Source organism: Bos indicus, chromosome 2 (assembly GCF_029378745.1).
Source record: "Bos indicus isolate NIAB-ARS_2022 breed Sahiwal x Tharparkar chromosome 2, NIAB-ARS_B.indTharparkar_mat_pri_1.0, whole genome shotgun sequence".
Lineage (NCBI taxonomy): Eukaryota > Metazoa > Chordata > Mammalia > Artiodactyla > Bovidae > Bos > Bos indicus.
Window position 1 is genome coordinate 2,875,949 of NC_091761.1, and position 25,812 is coordinate 2,901,760.

The 25,812-nt window shown below is 38.6% G+C and overlaps 1 pseudogene; it reads left to right on the forward strand.

Moving 5' to 3' along the window:
• Positions 1-2,791: 2,791 nt before the first annotated feature.
• Positions 2,792-25,812, forward strand: part of LOC139186520 (craniofacial development protein 2 pseudogene) — an 86,731-nt pseudogene continuing 63,710 nt past the window's right edge.

Genomic DNA, 25,812 nt, shown 5'->3' on the forward strand with positions numbered 1-25,812 from the left:
AGAGTTATCATTATTTAAAATATATAGCAGTTCCCTTGAAAAAGCCTACTCACAGGCTTTGTTTTTATTTGACTTGACCCAGAGCACATTCAATGTAAATAGCTTTTTCCCAAAGTCATCTATCAAATAATCAGTGTAAATTGATTAACATTGCAGCTGCTTTCTGTGGTAATAACAGTTGGAACTAACACAAAGCCACCAAAAAATTTAAAAGGAAAATCTGGAGAATTAGGTATCCATAAAGGGTCCTGAATTAGGTGTCCATAAAGGTATCCATAAAGGGGCTTCCCTGGTGGCTCAGAGGGTAAAGAGTCTGCCTGAAATAAGGAGACCTGGGTTCGATTCCTTGGTCAGGAAGATCCCCTCGAGAAGGAAATGGCAACCCATTCCAGTGTTCTTGCCTGGAAAATCCCATGGACAGAGGAGCCTTGCAGGTTACAGTCCATGGGATTGCAAAGAGTAGAACACGACTGAGCAACTTGACATTTTTACAAAGGGTCCTGAAAGCTCTGATGGATTAATGAAAATCTGGGAGATATCATGCATTTGCAGGTCTGAATGCCATAGAAAATTCTGAGACAGTCCTATTCTCTCCCTTGGGCTAAACATGAGGCTATGCACAAACAAGCAGTGAGGGGTAAGGCAAAGTTACCATCTACCAGGCTGCTTGTTAAACCAGTGCCCTAACCTACATGCAGAGCCCCTCACTAGAGGCTGAGGGACTTCTCAGATCAAGATACTAGGTAAGTATCAGTATAGTCATTGACTGACCTCTTAGACAGCCAAGCAGAGACTTCAGTGGCTACATACAAAAAAGAGTACAGAATTTACAGATTTAGTTCAGAAAGGCCAACAAACAAACACCAATAACAACTGCTAATTGGCCCTAGCATGATAATAGGCATATTGATCAGTTGATTAGTATCAAGAGTCCATTAACAAACCCTTGCATTTATGTTCAATCTTCAACCAGAGTGCTAAAATAATTAAGTAGAAAAATAGTGTTTCAACAAATTTTGTTAGGATAACTGGATATCCATATTCAAGAGAATGAAAAGAGCCCCTTGTAACTAACTACCTCTTCTTTTGCCTATATACTTATGTTCCTCTGTATTAGTCTAAAAAACAAATTCATTATGCTTCATCCAGACTTGTTTAAAACATAGCCATTTCTTTTTCATGTATTTCTGCTTGGATTTTTATGATTTATTTCCTTCTATTAATTTTTTTTTTTGGTCATTCTTTATCTAGTTGCTTTACGTGTGAAGTTGTGTTGTTTATGTGATGTCTCTCTTATTTCGTGAGGTAGGCTTGTATTGCTATGAACCTCCTTCTTAGCACTATTTTTACTGAATCCCACAGATGTGGGCTGTCATGTTTTCACTGTAATTTATTTCTTGCATATTTTTGCTTCTTTTTTTATTTCCTTAGTGATCTGTATGTTATTCAGAAGTGTGTTTTTTAACCTCTATATGTTTGTGCTTTTAATATCCACCCCCTACCCTGTGGCTGATATCTAATCTTATAGCACTATGATCAGAAAAGATGCTTAAGACGATTGCATTTTTTTTTTAAACTCACCCAGGCTAGATTTGTGGCCCAGGATGTGATCTATCCTGGAGAATGTTCCATGTGCACTTGAGAAAAGGTGAAATCCTTTGTTCTGGGGTGGAATGCCTTGTAGATATCAATTAGATCTAACTGGTCTAATATATCATTTAAATCTTGTGTTTCCTTGTTAATTTTCTGTCTGGATTATCTGTTCCTTGTTGTGAGTGGGGTATTAAAGTCTGCCATTATTACTGTGTTTCTGTCAGTTTCCCTTTTAATTCCTGTTAGTATTTGTCTTATATATTGAGGTGCTCCTATGCTGGGTGCATATGTACTTATAATTGTTATATCTTCTTCTTGGATTGATCCCTTGATCATTATGTAGTGTCCTTCTTTGTCTTTTATAACAGTCTTTATTTTAAAATCTATTTTATCTGATATGAGTATTGCTACTCCCACTTTCTTTTGGTCTCCATTTGCACGAAATACGGTTTGCCTTGGAAACAAACAGAGATCATTCTGTCGTTTTTGAGATTGCATCCAAGTACTGCATTTCAGACTCTTTTGTTGACCATGATGGCTACTCCATTTCTTCTGAGGGATTCCTGCCTGCAGTAGTAGATTTAATGGTCATCTGAGTTAAATTCACCCATTCCAGTCCATTTTAGTTCACTGATTCCTAGCAATTTGACATTCACTCTTGCCATCTCCTGTTTGACCACTTCCAATTTGCCTTGATTCATGGACCTAGCGTACCAGGTTCCTATACAATATTGCTCCTTACAGCGTTGGACCTTGCTTCTATCACCAGTCACATCCACAGCTGGGTGTTATTTTTGCTTTGGCTCCATCCCTTCGTTCTTTCTGGAGTTATTTCTCCATTGATCTGCAGTAGCATATTGGGCACCTACCGACCTGGGGAGTTCCTCTTTCAGTATCCTATCATTTTGCCTTTTCATACTGTTCATGGGGTTCTCAATGTAAGAATACTGAAGTGGTTTGCCATTCCCTTTTCCAGTGGACCACATTCTATCAGACCTCTCCACCATGACCCGTTCGTCTTGGGTGGCCCCACACGGAATGGCTTAGTTTCACTGAGTTAGACAAGGCTGTGGTCCATGTGATCAGATTGGCTAGTTCTCTGTGATTATGGTTTAAGTGTGTCTGCCCTCTGATGCCCTCTTGCAACACCTACTGTCTCACTTGGGTTTCTCTTACCTTGGATGTGGGGTATCTCTTCATGGCTGCTCCAGCAAAGCGCAGCCGCTGCTCCTTACCTTGGATGAGGTCGTCCCTCCTGGCCTTGAATGTGGAGAAGCTCCTCTCCGTCCTCCTGCACCCGCGCAGCTGCTGCTCCTTGGACGACAGAATGATCTCTGTTCGTTGCCAAAGCAAACCATTCAATATCACGGTGATCAAAGCCTATGCCCCAAGCAGTAATGCTGAAGAAGCTGAAGCTGTATGGTTCTACAAAGATCTACAAGACCTTCTAGAACTAACACCCAAAAAAGATGTCCTTTTAATTATAGGGGACTGGAATGCAAAAGTAGGAAGTCAAGAAACACTTGGAGTAACAGGCAAATTTGGCCTTGGAATACAGAATGAAGCAGAGCAAAGGCTAATAGAGTTCTGCCAAGAGAACACACTGGTCATAGCAAACACCTTTTTCCAACAACACAATAAAAGCGTCTACACATGGACATCACCAGATGGTTAACACTGAAATCAGATTGATTATGTTCGTTGCAGCCAAAGATGGAGAAGCTCTATACAGTCAGCAAAAACAAGACCAGGAGCTGACTGTGGCTCAGACCATTACTGAACTCCTTATTGCCAAATTCAGACTTAAATTGAAGAAAGTAAGGAAATCCACTAGACCATTCAGGTATGACCTAAATCAGATCCTTTGTGATTATACACTGGAAGTGAGAAATAGACTTAAGTGACTAGATGTGATAGACAGAGTACTTGATGAACTATGGACAGAGGTACAGGAGACAGGGATCAAGACAATCACCATGAAAAAGAAATGCAAAAAAGCAAAATGGCTGTCTGAGGAGGCCTTACAAATAGCTGTGAAGAGAAGTGAAGTGAAAAGCAAAGGAGAAAAGGAAAGATTTACACATTTGAATGCAGAGTTCCAAAGAATAGCAAAGAGACATAAGAAAGCCTCCCTCAGTGATCAGTGCAAGAACTAGAGAAAAACAAGAGAATGGGAAAGACTAGAGATCTCTTCAAGAAAATTAGAGATACCAAGGGAATATTTCATGCAAAGATGGGCTCAATAAAGGACAGAAATAGTAGGGACCTAACAGAAGCAGAAGATATTAAGAAGAGATGGCAAGAATACACAGAAGAACTGTACAAAAAAGATCTTCACAACAAAGATAATCATGATGGTGTGATCACTCACCAAAAGCCAGACATCCTGGAATGAGAAGTCAAGTGGGTAAGGCCCGCTTTCTACGAGCATCACTACAAACAAAGCTAGTGTTTGTATTCCAGCTAGGAATTCCAGCTGATTTATTTTAAATCCTAAAAGATGATGCTGTGAAAGTGCTGCACTCAATATTCCAGCAAAATTAGAAAACTCAGCAGTGGCCACAGGATTGGACAAGGTCAGTTTTCATTCCAAAGAAAGGCAATGCCAAAGAATGCTCAAACTACCACACAATTGCACTCATCTCACATGCTAGTAAAGTCATGCTCAATATTCTCCAAGCCAGGCTTCAGCAATATGTGAACCATGAGATTCCAGCTATTCAAGCTGGTTTTAGAAAAGGCATAGGAAGCAGAGATCAAATTGCCAACATCTGCTGGATCATGGAAAATTGAAAAAATTGAAAGCATTCCCTCTAAAATCAGGAACAAGACAAGGGTGTCCACTCTCATCACTACTAATCAATATAGTTTTGGAGTCATAGCCACAGAAATCAGAGAAGAAAAAGAAACAAAATAAATTCAGATTGGAATAAAGTAATAAAATTCTCACTGTTTCAGATTATATGATCTTCTACATGGAAAACTCTAAAGATGACAACAGAAAACTACTGGAGCTAATCAATGAATAGAGTAAAGTTCCAGGATAAAAAATTTATACACAGAAATTTGCATTCCTATAAACTAACAGCAAAAAATCAGATAGAGAAATTAAGGAAACAATACCATTCATTTTTGCAACAAAAGAGAATGAAATATTTAGGAATAAATTTACCTAAATAAACAAAAGACCTGTACACAGAAAGCTATGAAACACTGAAAAAGAAATCACATGTGACACAAATAGATGGAGAAATATACCATGGTCTTGCATTCAAGAATCAATATAGTGAAAATGAGTATACTACCCAAAGTAACCTATAGATTCAATGCAATACCTATCAAAATATCAATGTTATTTTACACAGAAGTAGAACAAATATTTTCAGAATTTGTATGGAAACACAAAAGACCCTGAATAGCCAAAGCAATCTTGAGAAAGAAAAATGGAATTGGAGGAATCAACTTTCCTGACTTCAGACTAATTAAACTTAAAATTTTAAGTTTAAATTAAATTTAATCTAAATTTAATTAATTTAACTTTATACCTTATTAAACTTAAAAACTTTTGCACAATGAAAGAAACTTTAAGCAAGATGAAAAGACAACCCTCAGAATGGGAGAAAATCATAGCAGTTGAAACAATGGACAAAGAATGAATCTTGAAAATATACAAGCAGCTCATGCAGCTCAATACCAGAAAAATGAAAAACCCAATCAAAAAGTAGGAAAAAGACCAAAACAGATATTTCTCCAGCGAAGACATACAGATGGCTAATAAACACTTGAAAAGATGCTAAACATCAGTCATTATTAGAGAAATGCAAATGAAAACCCCAATGAGTTATCATATCACAGCAGTCAGAATGGCCATCATCAAAAAGTCTACAAACAATAAATGCTGGAGGGAGTGTTGAGAAAAGGGAACCCTCTTACAATGTTGGTGGGAATGCAAACTGAAACAGCCACTATGGAGAATAATGTGGAGATACCTTAAAAAACTGGTAATAGAACTGCCATATGACCCAGCAATCCCACTGCTGGGTATATACCCTGAGCAAAACAGAACTGAAAGAGACACATGTATCCCAATGTTTACTGAAGCACTATTTGCAATAGCTAGGACACAGAAGCAACCTAAATGTACATTGGCCAATGAATGGATAAGGAAGCTGTAGTACATATATGCAATGGAATTGTTACTCAACTATAACAATGAACTCATTTGAGTCAGTTCTAATGAGGTGGATGAACCTGGAGCGTATTATAGAGTAAGGAGGTCAGAAAGAGAAAGACAAATGCTGTATATTAACACATATATATGGAATTTAGAAAGATAGTAGCTATGATCCTACATGCGGGGCATCCAAGGAGACAAAGATGCAAAGAACAGACTTTTGGATTCAGTGGAAGAAGGCAAGCATGTGATGATTTGAGAGAATAGCATTGATACATGTACATTACCATATGTAAAATGGACGACCAGTGCAAGTTTGGTGCATGAAGCAGAGCACCCAAAACCAATACTTGGTGACAACCCAGAGGGATAGTGTGGGGAGGAAGGTGGGAGGGGGATTCAGGATGGTGAAGACACATGTATACCTGTGACCAATTCATGTTGATGTATGGAAAAACCATTAAAATATTGTAAAGTAATTATTCTTCACTTCAAATTAATTAACTACTAAAAAAAAATAGCCATGACACCACTAATTTACTTTTTTAAAATGAGCTGTTTAAATTCAACAAATACTAATCAGTGCTTAAATTTTCACTACTTTTTTTAATAAATATTTTTTCCAAAGCTTTTGATTTTGTGGACCACAACAAACTCTGAAAAATTCTTAAAGAGATAGGAATACCTGACCTACCTGACCTGCCTCTTGAGAAATCTGTATGCAGGTCAGGAAGCAACAGTTACAACTGGAAATGGAACAACAGACTGGTTCCAAAAAGGGAAAGGACTACATCAAGGCTGTATATGGTCACCCTGCTTATTTAACTTATATGCAGTGTACATCATGAGAAACACTGGGCTGAATGAAACACAAACTGGAATCAAGAATGTCAGGAGAAATATCAATAACCTCAGATATGCAGATGACACCACTCTTATTGCAGAAAGCAAAGAAGAACTAAAGAGCCTCTTGATGAAAGTGAAAATATTGGCTTAAAACTCAACATTTGGAGAACTAAGATCATGGCATCTGTCCCCATCACTTCATGGCAAATAGATGGGGAAACAGTAGAAAAAGTGTCAGACTTTATTTTTAGGTCTCCAAAATCACTGCAGATGGTGACTGCAGACATGAAATTAAAAGACACTTGCTCCTTGGAAGAAAAGTTATGACCAACCTAGACAGCATATTGAAAACAGAGATGGGGGGCTGTCCTAAGATGGCAAGGAATAGGACAGGGAGACCACTTTCTCCCCCACAAATTCATTGAAAGAACATTTGAACACTGAGCAAATTTCACAAAACAACTTCTGAATGCTGGCAGAGGACATCAGGCACCCATTATCTTCAAAAGGAGGTAGGACAAAATATAAAAGATAAAAAGAGAGACAAGAGAGTTAGGGATGGAGATCCTGGGATGGGAGTCTTAAAAGAGGAGAAGTTTATAAACACCAGGAAACCCTCTCACCGGCGGGTCTGTGGGGAGTTTTGGAATCTCAGAGGACAACATAACTGGGAGGAAAAATAAATAAATAAAAGCCACAGATTACGTGCCTAATGGCAACTCCCAGCAGAGAAGTACCCCAGATGCTCGCATCCACCACCAGCATGTAGGGGCTGAAAAGGGAGGATCGGGCTGCATTGCTCAGGATAAGAACTAGGCCTGAATGCCCTGACCTTTGAGGGCAATCTGAGGGAACTAACATGAGATAGCAACCTAAGCTGTGGGATAACCAGAAGGAGAGAGGAATAAAAAAAGAGAACTATCCCGCAAAAAGCCGTAACCTAAGGCATTGCCAGTCCCGCTCACAGAACAAAGGACTGAGCGAATACCAGAGGAGAGCTAGCCGGCTAGACAATGCACCTGCGCCTGCTGCACGCCCAGGAAACTGAACAACTGGAACGGGTAGGTGATAAGACACACTCTCTGCCTGCGGAGAGTGCACTTGCCAAGCACCTGGTTGTCTGAGCTGCTCAGACCTGGGAAGGGCACAAAATGCAGGCCCAGCCAAGTCTGCGCCTTTGTGGAGTACCCTAGAACATGAACCTGAGCTGCTTAGACCTGGGAAATGCATGCAACCCAGGGCCTGCTTTAGGCAGTTCAGCAGCAGAGCAACCTGGAGCCTGAGCAGTGTAGACCGTGAAAGCACACATGCTGTGAGTGGGGGCAAAAGTGCTGCCCAGACACTGCGAGCACTCCCCACAGATGCCAGTGATATTTGTTTGCAGTGTTCCTCTCTCCCCACAGCACAGCTGAACAAGTGAGCCTAAATAAACAACCACCTTTGCCCCCTTGTGTCAGGGCGGAAATTAGACACTGAAGAGACCTACAAACTGAAGCAGCCAAATAAACAGAGGGAACCGCTTTGGAAGTGACAGGTGCAACAGATTAAAACCCTGTAGTTAACACCAACTACATGGGAAGGGGCCTATAGATCTTGAGAAGTATAAGCTGGAACAAGGAACTATCTGAAACTGAACTGACCGCACACTGCCCACAACAACTCCAGAGAAATTCCTAGACATATTTTTACTATTATCATTTTTTTTTTACTTAAAGTTTTTTCTTTTTCTTTAAGTCCTCTGTTACTCCTTTAATTTTCATCTTTATAACCTATTATCTTGCAAAAAAAAAAAAAAGACCCTACTTTTTAAAGAAAATTTCATATATATTTCTTACACTTTTGTGATTTTTTTAAATATTGTATTTTTGAGAATCTAATCTCTACACTAGATTTTTAATCTTTGCTTTATGCTTTTTGTTATCAATTTTGTACCTTTAAGAATCCAATCTTCAGTACCCGTTTTTACTTAGGAGTGTGATTACTGGCTTGATTACTCTCTCCCCCTTTTGACTCTCCTTTTTCTCCCCCAGGTCACCTCTATCTCTTCCCTCCCCCTTCTCTTCTCTACCCAACTCTGTGAATCTTTGTGTGTGTTCCAGGCTGTGGAGAACACCTAGGGAATAGAGTACTGCCTAGATCTCTCTCCCCCCTTTTGATTCCCCCTTTTCTCCTCTTGCTCACCTTTATCTCCTACCTCCCTCTTCTCTTCTCTGTGTAACTCCGTGAACATCTCTGAGGGTTTCAGACTGTGGAGAGCACATAGGGAAGTGATTACTGGTTAGCTTGCTCTCTCCCCTTTTGATCCCCCCTCTTCTCCTCCTGGTCACCTCTATTTCCCTCCTCCCTTTTCTCTTCTCCATGTAACTCTGTGGACCTTCCCAGGTATCCCTCATTGTGGTGAATTCTTTCACCATTAACCTAGAAGTTTTATCATTGATGGTGTATGGATGGAGAAGTCTTGAGGCAACTGTAAGAATAAGACTGAAAACCAGAGGCAGGAGACTGAAGTCCAAAACCTGAGAGCACCAGAGAACTCCTGACTCCAGGGAACATTAATCAATAAGAGCTCATCCAAAAGCCTCCATACCTACACTGAAACCAAGCACCCCCCAAGAGCCAACAAGTTCCATAGCAAAACATATCATGCAAATTATCCAACAACACAGGAACATAGCCCTGACCTTCAATATACAGGCTTCCCAAAGTCACACCAAACCCATAGACATCTCAAAACTCACTACTGGACACTTCATTTCATTCTAGAGAGAAGAATTCCATCTCCACCAACCAGAACACCGACAGAAGCTTCCCTAACCAGGAAACATTGACAAGCCACTTGACCAACCCCACCCATAGGGAAGAACCTCCACAATAAAGAGGAACCGCAATCTGCCAGAATACAGAAAGGCCACCCCAAACACATCAATCTAAACAAGATGAAAAGTCAGAGAAATACTCAGCAGGTAAAGGAACAGGATAAATGCCCACCAAACCAAACAAAAAAGAGGAGATAGGGAGTCTACCTGAAAAATAATTCAGAATAATAATAGTAAAAATGATCCAAAATCTTGAAAACAAAATGGAGTTACAGGTAAATAGGCTGGAGATAAGGATTGAGAAGATGCAAGAAATGTTTAACAAGGACCTAGAAGAAATAAAAAAGAGTCAATCAATAATGAATAATACAATAAATGAGATAAGAAACACTCTGGAGGGAACCAAAAGTCAAATAACAAAGGCAGAAGATAGGATAAGTGAAGTAGAAGATAGAATGGTAGAAATAAATGAAGCAGAGAGGAAAAAAGGAAAAAGAATGAAAAGAAATGAGAACAACCTCAGGGACCTCTGGGACAATGTGAAACACCCCAACATTCAAATTATAGGAGTCCCAGAAGAAGACGACAAAAAGAAAGGCCGTGAGAAAATACTTGAGATAGTAGTTGAAAACTTCCCTAAAATGGGGAAGGAAATGGTCACACAAGTCCAAGAAACCCAGAGAGTCCCAAACAGGATAAGCCCAAGGAAAAACACCCCCAAAACACATATTAATCAAATTAACAAAGATTAAACAGAAAGAACAAATATTAAAAGCAGAAACGGAAAACAACAAATAACACACATGGGGATTCCCATAAGGATAGCAGCTGATCTTTCAATAGAAACACTTCAGGCCAGCAGGGAATGGCAGGACATTCTTAAAGTGATGAAAGAGAAAAACCTACAACCCAGATTACTGTACCCAGCAAGGATCTAATTCAAATATGAAGGAGAAATCAAAAGCTTTACAGACAAGCAAAAGCTGAGAGAATTCAGCACTGCCAAACCAGCTCTTCAACAAATACTAAAGGATCTTCTTCAGACAGGAAACAGGAAACATGATATATAAACTCAAACCCAAAGCAGCAAAGTAAATGGCAATGGGATCATACTTATAAATAATTACCTTAAATGTAAATGGGTTGAATGCCCCAATCAAAAGACAAAGACTAGCTGAATGGATACAAAAACAAGACCCCTATATTTGTTGTCTACAAGAGACCCACCTCAAACCTAGCGACACATACAGACTAAAGTGAAGGGCTGGAAAAAGATATTTCATGCAAATGGAGACCAAAAAAAAGAAAAAGAAAAAGCAGGAGTAACAATACTCATATCAGATAAAGAAGACTTTAAAACAAAGGCTGTGAAAAGAGACAAAGAAGGACACTACATAATGATCAAAGGATCAATCCAAGAAGAATATACAACAATTATAAATGTATATGCACCCAACATAGGAGCCTCACAATATGTAAGGCAAATGCTAACAAGTATGAAAGGGTGAATTAATGATAAAACAATTATAGTGGGAGACTTTAATATCCCACTCACACCTATGGATAGATCAACTAAATAGAAAATTAACAAAGAAACACAAACTTTAAATGACACAATTGACCAGACAGACCTAATTGATATCTATAGGACATTTCACCCCAAAACAATGAATTTCACCTTTTTCTCAAGTGCACATGGAACCTTCTCCAGAAGAGATCACATCCTGGGCCATAAATCTAGCATTGGTAAATTCAAAGAACTTGAAATCATTCCAAGCATTTTTTCTGACCACAGTGCATTAAGATTAGATATTAATTACAGGAAAAAAAAAACTATGAAAAATTCCAACATACAGAGGCTAAACAACAGCTTCTGTATAACCAACAAATCATAGAAGAAATAAAAAAGAAATCAAAATATGCATAGAAACAAATGAAAATTAAAACACAATCCAAAACCTATGGAACACTGTAAAGGCAACGCTAAGGGGAAGGTTCATAGCAATACAGGTTTACCTCAAGAAACAAGAAAAAAGTCAAATAAATAATCTAATCCTACACCTAAAGCAATTAGAAAAGGAAGAAATGAAGAACCCTAGGGTTAATAGAAGGAAAGAAATCTTTAAAATTAGGGCAGAAATAAATACAAAAGAAACAAAAAAGACCATAGCAAAAATCAACAAAGCTAAAAGCTGGTTCTTTGAGAAGATAAATAAAATTGACAAACCATTACACAGATTCATCAAGAAACAAAGGGAGAAGAATCAAATCAACAAAATTAGAAATGAAAATGGAGCAATCACAACAGACAGCAGAGAAATACAAAGGATCATAGAAACTACTATCAGCAACTACATACCAATAAAATGAACAACTTGGAAGAAATGGACAAATTCTTAGAAAAGTATAACTTTCCAAAACTGAACCAGGAAGAAATAGAAAATCTTAACAGACCCATCACAAGCATGGAAATCGAAACTGTAATCAGAAATCTTCCAGCAAAAAAAAGCCCAGGAGAGACGGCTTCACAGCTGAATTCTACCAAAAATTTAGAAAAGAGATGGCATTGATCTTACTCAAACTCTTCCAGAAAATTTCAGAGGAATATAAACTTCCAAACTCATTCTATGAGGCCAGCATCACCCTAATACCAAAATTAAACAAAGATGCCACAAAATAAGAAGACTACAGGCCAATATCACTGATGAACATAGATGCAAAAATCCTTAACAAAATTCTACCAAACAGAATCCAACAACATATTCTAAAGGATCATACATCATGACCAAGTGGGCTTTATCTCAGGAATGCAAGGATTCTATAATATCCACAAATCAATCAATGTAATACACCACATTACCAAATTGAAAGATAGGAACCATATGATTATTTCAATAGATGCAGATAAAGCCACTGACAGAATTCAACATTCATTTATTATAAAAACCCTCCAGAAAGCAGGCATAGAAGGAACATACCTCAACATAATAAAAGCTATATATGATAAACCCACAGCAAACATTATCCTCAATGGTGAAAAAGTGAAAGCATTTCCCCTAAAGTCAGAAACAACACAAGGGTGCCCATTCTCATACTACTATTCAACAGTTTTTGAAGTTTTGGCCACAGCCATCAGAGTAGAAAAAGAAATAAAAGGAGTCAAGATTAAAAAAGAAGTAAAACTCACTGTTTGCACATGGCATGATCCTCTACATAGAAAACCCTAAAGACTCCACCAGAAAATTACTAGAGCTGATCAATGAATATAGTAAAGTTGCAGGATATAAAATCAACACACAGAAATCCCTTGCATTCCTATACACTAACAATGAAAAAACAGAAAGAGAAATTAAGGCAACAATTCCATTCATCATTGCAAAGAAAAGAATAAAATATTTAGGAATATATCTACCTAAAGAAACAAAAGACTTATATATAGAAAACTATAAAACACTGATGAAAGAAATCAAAGAGGACACAGATAGATGGAGAAATATACCATGACTTTATTCCAGTCATGGACTGGAAGAAAATGAGTATACTACCCAAAGAAATCTATAGATTTAGTGCAATCCCTGTCAAGCTACCAATGGTATTTTTCACAGAACTAGAACAAATACTTTCACAATTTTATGGAAATACAAAAAGCCTCAAATAGCCAAAGAAATCTTGAGAAAGAAGAATAGAATGGGAGGAATCAACCTCCTGACTTCAGGCTATACTACAAAGCTACAGTCATCAAGACAGTATGGTACTGGCACAAAGACAAAAATATAGATCAATGGAACAAGATAGAAAACCCAGAGATAAATCCACACCTATGGACACCTTATATTTGACACAGGAGGCAAGAATATACAATGGATTAAAGACAATCTCTTTAACAAGTGGTTCTGGGAAAACTGGTCAACAACTGTAAAAGAATGAAACTAGAACACTTTCTAACACCATACTGAAAATAAACTCAAAATGTAAGACTAGAAACTATGAAACTCCTAGAGGAAAATATAGGCAAAATACTCTCTGACATAAATCACAGCAGGACCCTCTATGACTCACCTTCCAGAGTAATGGAAATAAAAGCAAAAATAAACAAATGGGGCCTAATTAAAATTAAAAGCTTTTGCACAACGAAGGAAACTATAAGAAAAGTGAAAAGACAGCCTTTAGAATGTGAGAAAATAATTGCAAACGGAGCAACTGATAAGGAATTAATCTCAAAAATATACAAGCAACTCTTGCAGCTCAATTCCAGAAAAATTAGCGACCCAATGAAAAAAATGGGTCAAAGAACTAAACAGACATTTCTCCAAACAAGAAATGCATATGGCTAACAAACATGAAAAGATGCTCAACATCACTCATTATCAGATAAATGCAAATCAAACCACAAAGAAAGTTGAAAGTTAGTTGAAAGTTAAGTCACTCAGTTGTGTCTGAATCTTTGTGACCCTGTGGACTGTAGCCCACCAGGCTCCTCCGTCCATGGGATTCTCCAAGCAAGACTACTGTAGTGGGTTGCCATTTCCTTCTCCAGAGGATCTTCCCGACCCAGGGATCAAACTCAGGTCTCCTGCATTAGAGGCAGACGCTTTAACTTCTGAGCCATGAGGGAAGCCGGGTTGCCATAAATCAAGCCACAATGAGGTTTCATCTTATGCCAGTCAGAATGGCTTCTATCCAAAAATCTACAAACAATAAATGCTGGAAAGGTGTGGAGAAAAGAGAACCCTCTTCCACTGCTCATGGGAATGCAAACTAGTACAGCCACTGTGGAGAACAGTGTGAAGATTTCTTAAAAAACTGCAAATAGAACTGCCATATGACCCAGCAATCCCACTGCTGGGCATATACACCGAGGAAACTAGAATTGAAAGCCTTATGATCCAGCAATCCCACTGCTGGGCATACACACTGAGGAAACCAGAAGGGAAAGAGACACGTGTACCCCAATGTTCATCGCAGCACTGTTTATAATAGCCAGGACATGGAAGCAACCTAGATGCCCATCAGCAGATGAATGGATAAGAAAGCTGTGGTACATATACACAATGGAGTATTACTCAGCCACTAAAAAGAATGCATTTAAGTCAGTTCTAATGAGGTGGATGAAACTGGAGCCTATTATACAGAGTGAAGTAAGCCAGAAGGAAAAACACCAATACAGTATACTAACGCATATATATGGAATTTAGAAAGATGGTAACAATAACCCTGTGTACGAGACAGGAAAAGAGACAGTGATGTATAGAACAGTCTTATGGACTCTGTGGGAGAGGGAGAGGGTGGGAAGATTTGGGAGAATGGCTTTGAAACATGTAAAATATCATGTATGAAATGAGATGCCAGTCCAGGTTCGATGCATGATACTGGATGCTTGGGGCTAGTGCACTGGGATGACCCAGAGGGATGGTATGGGGAGGGAGGAGGGAGGAGGGTTCAGGATGGGGAATGCATGTATACCTGTGGTGGATACATTTTGATATCTGGCAAAACTAATACAATTATGTAAAGTTTAAAAATAAAATTAAATTAAAAAAAAAAGAAAGAGACACATGTACCCCAATGTTCATCACAACACTGTTTATAATAGCCAGGACATGGAAGCGACCTAGATGTCTATCAGCAGACAAATGGATAAGAAAGCTGTGGTACATATACACAATGGAATATTACTCAACCATTAAAAAGAATACACTTGAATCAGTTCTAATGAGGTGGATGAAACTGGAGCCTATTATATAGAGTGAAGTAAGTGAGAAAGAAAAACACCAATACCATATACTAACGCATATATATGGAATTTAGAAAGATGGTAATGATAATCCTATATGTGAGACAGCAAAAGAGACATATATGTATAGAACCTTTTGAACTCTGTGAGAGAAGGCGAGGGTGGGATGATTTGAGAGGGTAGCATTGAAATATGCATATTATCATATGTGAAACAGATCACCAGTCCAGGTTCGATGCATGAGACAGGGTGCTCAGGGCTGGTGCACTGGGATAACCCGGAGGGATGGTATGGGGAGGGAGGTGGGAGGGGGGTTCAGGATGGGGAACATATGTACACCCATGGCTGATTCATGTCAATGTATGGCAAAAACCATTACAATATTTTAAAGTAATTATCCTCCAATTAAAATAAATAAATAATAAATAAATTACCTCCTAATTATATATATATATATATATATATATATATATATATATATATATATATAATGCAGAGACATTATTTTCCCAACAAAGGTCTGTCTAGTCAAAGCTATGGTTTTCCCAGTAGTCATGTATGGATGTGAGAGTTGGACTATAAAGAAAGCTGAGTGTCAAAGTATTGATGTGTTTGAACTGTGATGTTGGAGAAGACTCTTGAGAGTCCCTTGGACTGCAAGGAGATCCAACCAGTCCATCCTAAAGGAGATCAGTCCTGGATGTTCAATGGAAGGACTGATGCTAAAGCTGAAACTCCAATACTTTGGCCACCTCATGCAAAGAGTTGACTCATTGGAAAAGACTCAGATGCTGGGAAAGATTGAAGGTGGGAGGAGAAGGGGATGACAGAGGATGAGATGGTTGGATGGCATCACTGACTCAGTGGACATGAGTTTGAGTAAACTCTGGGAGTTGGCAATGAACAGGGAGACCTGGCATGCTGCAGTCCATGGGGTCACAAAAAGTTGGACATGACTGAGCGACTGAACTGAACTGAACTTTCTCAGTAGGATTCTTTGAATTAGGATTCACATTATTTATTTGACTCCCAAGCCCTCAATTCCTATTTCTTTTTTCCCTGCAGTTTAGTTATTGAAGAAAGACCAGTGATCCTATTGAGTTTCCACCTCCTAGATTTTGCTAATTGCATCCTTGTGATGTCATTGAGCATGTGCTTTTGTCAACTGAATTTCTTACAAACTGGAAAAGGGATATAAAAAAAAATGACACATCAAAAATTGTGTATCAATTTTGGTTTCCTCAGTGTGTATGCCCAGCAGTATATATGGAATTTAGAAAGATGGTAACAATAACCCTGTATACGAGACAGCCAAAGAGACACTGATGTATAGAACAGTCTTTTGGACTCTGTGGGTGTGGGAGAGGGTGGGATGATTTGGGAGAATGGCATTGAAACATGTATAATATCATATATGAAACGAGTCACCAGTCCAGGTTCAATGCACGATACTGGATGCTTGGGGCTGGTGCACTGGGACGACCCAGAGGGATGCTACGGGGAGGGAGGTGGGAGGAGGATTCAGAATGGGGAACACGTGTATACCTGTGGCGGATTCATGTTGATATATGGCAAAACCAATGCAATATTATGAGCAAAAAAAAATTTTTTTTAATTGTATATCAAATTTGATTTGATACACATTTAACATTTTGCTGTGGCTTTTTGTATTTCCATACAAATTTTCAGATGCATTCAAAAATGTTTAATGGTTTCCTTGATTTATTTATTTTAGTTCGCTTTATTTTGGCTCTTTTCTTTCTTTTCTCATCCTTGGACTAAATGTTGTTCATACTATATTTCCCAAATAGTTCCAATGATTTCTGAGTTTCTGCTCATTTTATCCAACTCTTTTTTTTCCTTTGCTATTTAGATTTAATAATTAGCTTGAGTCTATTTTCAAGATTCTGTTTTCCTTTCTTTCCATTCTACTATTGAGCTCATCTAGCATTTCCTGTCACAGACTATAGTTTCAACTTCTAATATTTATTTTATTTTGTTTTCATAGTTTTTATTTCTTTTATAAGAATATTTATTTTTCTATTCATTGCAAAGTGTTTTGTTTTGTTTGCATTTACCAAATATGGGACAAGGTAATTATAGCCACTGTATAATTTTTTGTCTGCATTTATCCATTGAGCACTCAAGTGGTTTCCATGTCTTTGCTTTTGGAAATAATTCTGTAATGAACATTGGAGTGTGGATATCTCTTCAATATCTAGATGGTATTGCTGGATCATACGGTAGTCCTATATTTATTTTTTGAGCATTCATAAAGTTTGGGTTTCTTTGGTAGCTCAGACAGTAAAGAATCTGCCCATAATGTGGGAGACCTGGGTTCAATCCCTGGGTTAGGGTTAGGAAGATCCTCTGGAGAGCAATAACACAGCATTTTTTCCATAACAGCTACACTCTCAGTAACAATGCACAGGGAGACTTCCCTGGTGTTCCAGCGCTTAAGACTCCATGCTCCCAGTACAGTAGGCCTGGCTTCTATCCTTCGTCAGGGAACTAGATCCCACATGCCACAACTAAAAGTTTTCATGCCACAACTAAAGGTCCTGCTGGCCACAACGATGATCAAAGATCCCGCTGCTGCTGCTGCTAAGTTGCTTCAGGCATGTTTGACTCTTTGTGACCCCATGGACTGCAGCCTATCAGGCTTCTCTGTCCATGGGATTTTCCAGGCGAGAACACTGGAGTGGATTGCCATTGCCTTTTCTGAAAGATCCTGCATGCTACAGCTAAGACCTGGCACAACCAAATAAATAAATAAAATAATATTGCACAAAGATCTATTTTTTCCATATCATTTCCAATACTTGTTATCACTTACCTTTTTGATAATAGTCATTCTAACAAGTGTGAATTGATATTTCATTGTGGATTTGATTTGTATTTCCTTGATACCTGATAATTAGTGAAGTCAAGCATCATTCTTATGTAGCACTTTGACATTTGTATGTCTTCTTTGGAAAAATGTCTACTCAGATTCTCTGCTCACTTTTAATTGTATTGCTTGTTGTTTTGTTATTGAATTGTGTGAGCTCTGTATATACTTTTGATATTAACCCTTTATTTTTTTTTATATTAAGCCCTCTTATTTCTTGTAGGAGATTTTTGCTGTTGTTGTTTCAGTCCTTACATTTAAGTCTATAATTTATTTTAATTTCTCTTTTGTGAACAGTGTAAAATTGGCATCTAATTTTATGCTCCTTCATGTGGGTTATTCAGTTTTCAAGCCACCATGTATAAGACACTATACATTCTCTAATTAATATTCTTGACTTCTTTGTCAAATATTACTTGACTATGTGAGATTTTATTACTAGATTCTTAACTCTATAGCATTTGTAAATGTGTCCATTTTTTTATACCAGGGACATGTGCATTTAGATTATTATAGCAGTATAGTTTGATATCAGGAATTATAATAAATCCAGATTTTTTCTCAAGATTGCTTTGACTAGGCAGGGTATTTTGTGATTTTGTACGACTTTTAGGATTTTTTTTTCTTGTATTAAAAAACAGCATTCGAATTTTGATAGGGATTACATTGAACCTATAGATTACTCTGGGTACTTTGGACATTTTAGCAATATTATTTTCAACCCATGAACATTGAATATTTGTCTGTTTGTGTACAGAACTTTCAAATCCTTGGTTAAATTTATTCCTAAGTATTTTACTATTTTTTCTTTTAAAATGCATTTATTACCTACTTTCTGATGAATAAAGGCTTCTCTGGTAGGTCAGCTGGTAAAGAATCTGCCTGGAAAGCAAGAGATTCCAATTTGATTCCTGGGTCAGGAAGATCCCCTGCAGAATGGATAAGCTACCCACTCCAGTATTCTTGGGCTTCCTTGGTGGCTCAGCTGGTAAAAAAATCTGCCTGCAGTGTGGGAGACCTGAGTTTGATTCCTGCGTTGTGAAATCCCCTGGGGAAGGGAAAGGCTACCCACTCCAGTATTCTTGGGCTTCCTTGGTGGCTCAGCTGGTAAAAAAAATCTGCCTGCAGTGTGGGAGACCTGAGTTTGATTCCTGGGTTGTGAGATCCCCTGGGGAAGGGAAAGGCTACCCACTCCAGTATTCTGGCCTGGAGAATTCCATGGACTATATAGTCCATGGAGTCTCAAAGAGTCAGACATGACTGAATGACTTTCACTTCATTTGTGATTTATATATGGCAACAACAACAACAACAGCAAAAAAGAAAACTGTAGTCGCTGACTCCACTGGTCAGCAACATGGTGGACCAAAAGCTCCTTTTGTCTTTCCCCTTCAAGCTACAATCAGTAAATGTGACCAGTTAGCGTAAGTAAGAAAAACAAAAAGCCTGTGCTGTAGCACCACTTTCTGTAAAACAAAAGGTGAATTTCTCACCTGTTGGTACTTCAAATGTGATTTCAGAAAACACATCAAGCACTATGGTGAACCACTGTAACACTGCACCAAAAAAATAGAATGGCATTTTGTTTATCATTTTCTTTGCTGTGCAAAACCTTTTAAGTTTAATTAGGTCCCATTTATTTGTTTTTGTTTTTATTTTCATTAGTCTAGAAAGTAGATCAAAAAAGATCATACTATGATTTATCTTAGAGAGTGTTCTGCCTATGTTTTCCTCTAAAGAGTTTTAGACTATCGAGCCTTATATTTAGGTATTTAGTCCATTTGGAGTTTATTTTTGTGTATAGTGTTAGGAAGTGCTCTAATTTCATTCTTTTACATGTAGCTGTACAATTTTCCCAGCACCATTTATTGAAGAGGCTATCTTTTTTCCACTGTATATTTTGTCTCTTTTATCATAGCTAACCATAGGTGAGTGAATTTATCTCTGAACTTTCTCATTCCACTGATCTATATTTCTGTTTTTGTGCCAGTATAATACTGTTTGATAACTGTAGCTTTTTAGTATTGTATGAAATCAGGGAGCCTGACTTCTCCAGCTTTGTTTCTCTTTCTCAAGATTGCTTTGGCTATTCAAGGTCTTTTGTGTTTCCATACAAATTGCAAATTTTTTTGTTCTAATTCTGTAAAAAATGCCATTGGTAGTTTGATTGGGATTACACTGAATTGGTGTAAACCATAAACAAAAGACAGCCCTCAGAATGGGAGAAAATATTTGCAAATGAAGCAATTGATAAAAGATTAAACTCCAAATTATACAAACAACTCATGTAGCTCAATTAAAAAAAAAAAAAATCAGTGGAAGATCTAAGTAGACATTTCTCCAAAGAAGTCATGCACGCAGTTAAAAAGCATGTTAAAAGATGTTCAACATCACTACTTATGGAGAAATTAAATCAAAACTACAAAGAAGTATCATCTAACACACACCAGAATGACTATCATCAGGAAATCTACAAACAATAAATGCTGTGAGTGTGCAGAAAAGGAAGCCATCTACAAGGTGTATAGGAATACAAATTGGTATAGCTAATATGGAGAAAGTTAGAGGTCCCTTGAAAAATAAGAGCTACCATATGATCCTGGAATCACACTCCTGGGCCTGTATCTAGAGTAAATCACAGTTACAAATGATACATGCACCCTAATATTCATTTCAGCACTATTTACAATAGTCAGGACATAGAAGCAAAGTAAATGTCCATCAAGAGAAGAATGAATAAAGAATTGGTGATACATATATACAATAGAATATTCCTCAACCATAGAAAAGAACAAAATAATACCATTTACAGAAACATAGATGGACCTAGAATTTGTCATACTGAGTGAAATGTCAGGCAGAGAAAAACAAATATCATATTATATTGTTTATGTGTGGAATATACTTTTTAAAAGATACCAACGAACTTATCTACAAAACATAAATAGAGTTATAGGTGTAGAAAATGAGGGGGGAAAGGGGAAATGATAAATGGAAAGATTGAAATTAGCATACACACAAAATACTATATATAAAATAGAAACAATAAGGATTTACTGTACAATACAGGGAGTTTGCTTCAATAATGTGTAATGGCCTATATAGGAAAAGAATCTAAAAAAAGAGTTAGTTTAGGTATATGTATAATAAATTCACTTTGCTGTATAGTTGAAACTAACACAACATTGTAAATCAACTATACCTTAATAAAAAGTAAAAAAATAAATAAAATAAAATTACCCCATGAGTCCATTAGCAGACTTCTCAGTATAAACCCTGCAGGCAAAGAGGGAGTGCAATGCCATTCTTAAAATATAGAAAGATAAAAACTGTCACCCAAGAATACTCTATCCAGCAAAATTGTCCTTTAGATACAAAGAAGAAATAAAGGTTTTCTAAGACAAACAAAAGCTGAGGAAGTTCACCAACACTACACTTGCCTTACAAGAAACACTGAAAGGTGCTCTTTTATCAGAAAAATAAAGGCAAAAGTACACAAGACTTTGAGTAAGATGAGAAATAAACATAATCAGAAAATTGTAATTTTTCAACAGAATAGGTTATTAAACATTTTGTTATAGCATAAAGATTAGAAAGGGGGAACAAAAAAAAATAACTATAGCTCCTTCAATTTGGTAACAAACTCACAAAATAAAAAGAGATAAGTGTGTTTGGCGGGAATGATTCAGGAGAATGGCATTGAAACATGTATAATATCATATAAGAAATGAATCACCAGTCCAGGTTTGATGTAGGATACAGGATGCTTGGGGCTGGTGCACTGGGATGACCCATAGGGATGGTATGGGGAGGGAGATGGGAGGGGGGTTCAGGATTGGGAACACGTGTACCCCCGTGGCGGATTCATGTTGATGTATGGCAAAACCAATACAATATTGTAAAGTAAAAAAAAAAAAAAGAGAGAGAGAGAGATAAATTTACTTAACAATAACAAAAGGGGAAGAAGAAAAGGATGGAACCTGAACAAGTAAACAAAGAAGATACAATTTATTGGTAGACTAGAGATAGGCGTCTGTGACCAGCGGGCTAAGTGCAGATGGCTGCGACCGGCGTGATAAGCACGGCTGAGAAGAGCCATCCCACTTTCGAGGTCAGGGGCAGAAACCAGGAGGACCCCATACCCAAAGGGCGGCAGCCAAGAGGAGTTACCCCACGTCCGAGGTCAGGGGCAGCAGCCGAGAGTACCAGACTGCGACGGCGCAGGAATGGCCGAGAGGAGCTTCCCTGCGGCCAAGATCAGCGGGGGTGGCCGAGAGGAGATACTCAGCGTCTGAGGTCAGGGGCGGTGGTCGGGAAGAGCTACCCCACGCCCCTAAGCCCAAGGCCAAGGGCAGCAGCTGTGAAGAGCAACCCATGCCCGAGGCCAGGGGCGGCAGCAGGGAGGACCAACCCCACATCCAAGGAGCCATGGCTGCACAGGCACAAGAGGGCCTAGAGGAGCTATCCCACGTTGAAGGTCAGGAAGGGCGGGGGTGAGGAGATAACCCTCATCCAAGGTAAGGAGCAATGGCTGCACTTTGCTGGAGCAGCCATGAAGAGATACCCCATGCCCAAAGTAAGAGAAACCCAAGTAAGAAGGTAGGTGTTGCAAGAGGGCATCAGAGGACAAATACACTGAAACCATACTCAAAGAAAACTAGTCAATCTAGTCACACTAGGACCACAGCCTTGTCTAACTCAATGAAACTAAGCCATGCCTGTGGGGCAACCCAAGATGGGCGGGTCATGGTGGAGAGATCTGACAGAATGTGGTCCACTGGAGAAGGGAATGGCAAACCACTTCAGTATTCTTGCCGTGAGAACCCCATGAACAGTATGAAAAGGCAAAATGATAGGATAGTGAAAGAGAAACTCCCCAGGTCAGTAGGTGCCCAATATGCTACTGGAGATCAGTGGAGAAATAACTCCAGAAAGAATGAAGGGATGGAACCAAAGCAAAAACAATACCCAGTTGTGGATGTGACTGGTGATAGAAGCAAGGTCCAATGCTGTAAAGAGCAATATTGCATAGGATCCTGAAATGTCAGGTCCATGAATCAAGGCAAATTGGAAGTGGTCAAACAAGAGATGGCAAGACTGAATGTCGACATTCTAGGAGTCAGTGAACTAAAATGGACTGGAATGGGTGAATTTAACTCAGATGACCATTATATCTACTACTGCGGGCAGGAATCCCTCAGAAGAAATGGAGTAGCCATCATGGTCAACAAAAGAGTCTGAAATGCAGTACTTGGATGCAATCTCAAAAACGACAGAATGATCTCTGTTCATTTCCAAGGCAAACCATTTAATATCACAGTAATTCAAGTCTATGCCCCAACCAGTAATGCTGAAGAAGCTGAAGTTGAATGGTTCTATAAAAACCTACAAGACCTTTTAGAACTAACATCCAAAAAAGATGTCTTTTTCATTATAGGGGACTGGAATGCAAAAGTAGGAAGTCAAGAAACACCTGGAGTAACAGGCAAATTTGGCCTTGGAATACGGAATGAAGCATGGCAAAGACTAATAGAATTTTGCTAAGAAAATGCACTGGTCATAACAAACACCCTCTTCCAACAACACAAGAGAAGACTCTATACATGGACATCACCAGATGGTCAACACAGAAATCAGATTGATTATATTCTTTGCAGCCAAAGATGTGGAAGCTCTATACAGTAAGCAAAAACAACACGAGGAGCTGACTGTGGCTCAGACCATGAACTCCTTATTGCCAAATTCAGACTTAAATTGAAGAAAGTAGGGAAAACCACTAGACCATTCAAGTATGACCTAAATCAAATCCCTTATGATTATACAGTGGAAGTGAGAAATAGATTTAAGGGCCTAGATCTGATAGATAGAGTGCCTGATGATCTATGGAATGAGGTTCATGACATTGTACAGGAGACAGGGATCAAGACCATCCCCATGAAAAAGAAATGCAAAAAAGCAAAATGGCTGTCTGGGGAGGTCTTACAAATAGCTGTGAAAAGAAGAGAAGCGAAAAGCAAAGGAAAAAAGGAAAGATATAAACATCAGAATTCCAAAGAATAGCAAGAACAGATAAGAAAGGCTTCTTCAGCTATCAATGTAAAGAAGTAGAGGAAAACAACAGAATGGGAAAGACTAGAGATCTCTTCAAGAAAATCAGAGATACCAAAGGAACATTTCATGCAAAGACGAGCTCGATAAAGGACAGAAATGGTATGGACCTAACAGAAGCAGAAGATATTAAGAAGACATGGGAAGAATACACAGAAGAACTGTACAAAAAAGATCTTCACGACCCAGATAATTACGATGATGTGATCACTGACCTAAAGTTAGACATCCTGGAATGTGAAGTCAAGTGGGCCTTAGAAAGCATCACCATGAACAAAGCTAGGGGAGGTGATAGAATTCCAGTTGAGCTATTCCAAATCCTGAAAGATGATGCTGTGAAAATGTTGCACTCAATATGCCAGCAAATTTTGAAAACTCAGCAGTGGGCACAGGACTGGAAAAGGTCAGTTTTCATTCCAATCCCAAAGAAAGGCAATGCCAAAGAATGCTCAAACTACTGCACAATTGCACTCATCTCACACGCTAGTAAAGTAATGCTCAAAATTCTCCAAGCCAGGCTTCAGCAATATGTGAACTGTGAACTTCCTGATGTTCAAGCTGGTTTTAGAAAAGGCAGGAGAACCAGAGATCAAATTGCCAACATCTGCTAGATCATGGAAAAAGCAAGAGAGTTCCAGGAAAACATCTATTTCTGTTCTATTGACTATGCCAAAGCCTTTGACTGTGTGGATCACAATCAACTGTGGAAAATTCTGAAAGAGATGGGAATACCAGACCACCTGATCTGCCTCTTGAGAAATTTGTATGCAGGTCAGGAAGCAACAGTTAGAACTGGACATGGAACAACAGACAGGTTCCAAATAGGAAAAGGAGTCCGTCAAGGCTGTATATTGTCACCCTGCTTATTTCACTTATATGCAGAGTACATCATGAGAAACGCTGAGCTGGAAGAAGCAGAAGCTGGAATCAAGATTGCCGGGAGAAATACCAATAACCTCAGATATGCAGATGACACCACCCTTATGGCAGAAAGTGAAGAGGAACTAAAAAGTCTCTTGATGAGAGTGAAAGTGGAGAGTGAAAAAGTTGGCTTAAAGCTCAAGATTCAGAAAACGAAGATCATGGCATCTGGTCCCATCACTTCATGGGAAATAGATGGGGAAACAGTGGAAACAGTGTCAGACTTTATTTTTCTGGGCTCCAAAATCACTGCAGATGGTGACTGCAGCCATGAAATTAAAAGCGTTTACTCCTTGGAAGGAAAGTTATGACCAACCTAGATAGCATATTCAAAAGCAGAGACATTACTTTGCCAACAAAGGTTCGTCTAGTCAAGGCTATGGTTTTCCCTGTGGTCATGTATGGATGTGAGAGTTGGACTATGAAGAAGGCTGAGCGACGAAGAATTGATGCTTTTAAACTGTGGTGTTGGAGAAAACTCTTGAGAGTCCCTTGGACTGCAAGGAGATCCAACCAGTCTATTCTGAAGGAGATCAGCCCTGGGATTTCTTTGGAAGGAATGATGCTAAACCTGAAACTCCAGTACTTTGGCCACCTCATGTGAAGAATTGACTCGTTGTAAAAGACTCTGATGCTTGGAGGTATTGGGGGCAAGAGGAGAAGGGGACGACAGAGGATGAGATGGCTGGATGGCATCACTGATTCGATGGACGTAAGTCTCAGTGAACTG